Consider the following 2,355-nt stretch of genomic DNA (forward strand, 5'->3'; position numbering starts at 1 on the left):
TTGAAGAATTGCTTAGTAATTGAAGTATAGATTACATATTTGAGCTCCTAGTCTTCTAATTCCAAGACTTAGGTAAGGATTTCATCTTCTCATTCTTGTGTTTGAGTTCATTCTTGCATGATTCATGTTAAATTGTAGAGCTAAGTCATGTTTTAGTTCATACATGTTGATATAGAGCATAATCCATGCATGCATGTTTGAATTGTTGGATTTTGAGTTGAGTTCATGGCAAATTGTTACATGCATGTCCCTAATTTTGTAATGGTCCATGTTTTCATCTTGTTTTTGGATCAATTGGCTCCTTAGAGCATCAAATTGAAGCTTCAAAATGATTTGAATTCATGCATGTTTGCATGTTCTTCATGTTCATGAAAATGGTTTGAAATTGGGTTTGAATTAAACACCCTTGGGCTTTGATTTCTCAAAGTTGAGTTTTGAATCATGTTATTCCATGTGTTTACAAGTGTTTTTCCAGAAATTAGCCCAAGAGGATTGAAAATTATGCTTTTGAACTTGGTTTTTGGCTTGGAGGTGCAATCTGGAATTCCCAGATTTTGCACTTCCGCTCGAGCGGGGAAAGTGGAGCTCGAGCGGGGAATCTGAGCATCCAGTATTTTCTCTGCACTGTTTTACAGTCCGCTCGAGCGGAGGCATGTGTCTCACGATCGAGCGGGCGTCGAGTGTCCGTCGAGCGGGGATTTCACCAATCCAGTACTTTTACAGTACGCTCGAGCGGGGTATTTGCCGCTCGAGCGTGTACCTTTGTTGCATGTCCGCTCGAGCGGGGAATCCTGAGCTCGAGCGGGACTCTGTTTTTCTGAAACTTCTGAAACTGTTTTTTGAGTACATCTTTGCATCCTCATCTCATTCTAGGCATTCTTAGGCCTAGTTTAAGGCGTCTTGTTGAGGATATACATGTAGAACACACCGAGGCATTTAGGGATTAAGTTATTATCTTTCCCAGCTGTGTAGCTTAGTGTGTTCAATCTGTTAACTGTGTAGGGTTGACGACTGGGGAGACACGCTCTAGCATACTGTAGCCCGGAACTCTGTGAGTAACGATTGTGTAAAGATATGTTCACAAATGATTATCTTCTGAACAACTGAACTGTACTGTTTTCTGAACTGATTTACTGTTAACTGAATGAATGTATGTCCTATATTCTGAACTGTATTGTGGCATCCTTAGCACCTACTGTTTACTGTTACTGTGACAGAATTCTCTGTCGGTTCCCTCGTTGGAACCACTACTGTTACTGACTGATGGCCATCATTACTGCTCGGTCTTTTAAGACCTACTGTTTACTGTACTGATATGCTGATAGATGTACCACAAATGACTGTACTGACTGAATGACTTAAATACTATTTAAATGAACTGTTTTCATACTGTAAGGACATTCATTCTTAACCTCTTTACGCTTTATGTTATTCACTGGGTTTTAGCTCACTGCTCATATATATATGTAGGTGTTCAGGCACCAGACCGCGGTTAGGAGCGTCAGGGTTACTCCAGTTTTGTCAAGCCAGCCTATGTGCCTCACTGCGAGGTTCCGAGCCTATCATGTTAAGGCTTAGGGGTGTTTTACAATTCCCCCTTCTGTACTGTCTTACTGTTTTGTATAGACCGAATGCTTACTGTACTGTGATGTAAAGGGTTGAGTCCCTAGTCTGAATGATTGTGCATTTTGTGCATACTGTTCTGTACTGATTATGTATATATGTTTGGAAAGTCTTTTTGCATACAGACTGTCATAGCTCATTGGACATTGTTTATTTACTGTATTGGCTTCATCCAGGCCCTGTACTCTGTTTTACTGTTCTACTGGTCTGCAGGCTTTCGGTAATCTCGGATTACTGGCCGGTTACGGTGCTAAACCCATAGGGCCGGGTTTGGGTCGTGACAGATATTATACTTTTGATGTTGTAATACCTTGTCACATTATTAAATTTGAGAAATAAATCTAATTTTTAAACTTAAATAGTAGTACTCTAAATTTAGGGTAAATTACTAATAGATTTTAATAGTTAGATTTAATTTTTATAATGTTTTATTGAAAATAAGTCCTAGTAAAATTGGTGTAAAAAATTATTTTTTGTAACAATTAGTTACATATGTTTTTAAAAATTGACAATTAATGACTTTTTTTAGTCACGATTTTTATAAATTGTCACTAAATTAGTGACATTTTTCTATGACGAGTTTTTTTAAATTGTCGCTGAAAGTTAGTGTTTTTTTTGTGAAGATTTTTTTAAACTATCATTGAAACTTATAATTAGTGACATTTTTTATGATAATTTTTTTAAATTGTTGCTAAAAATTAATAACTGGCAATGTTTTTTAATAATATTTGA

This window comes from Camellia sinensis, chromosome 12 (genome assembly GCF_055761805.1).
Source record: "Camellia sinensis isolate YWXY chromosome 12, ASM5576180v1, whole genome shotgun sequence".
Taxonomy (NCBI): Eukaryota; Viridiplantae; Streptophyta; class Magnoliopsida; order Ericales; family Theaceae; genus Camellia; species Camellia sinensis.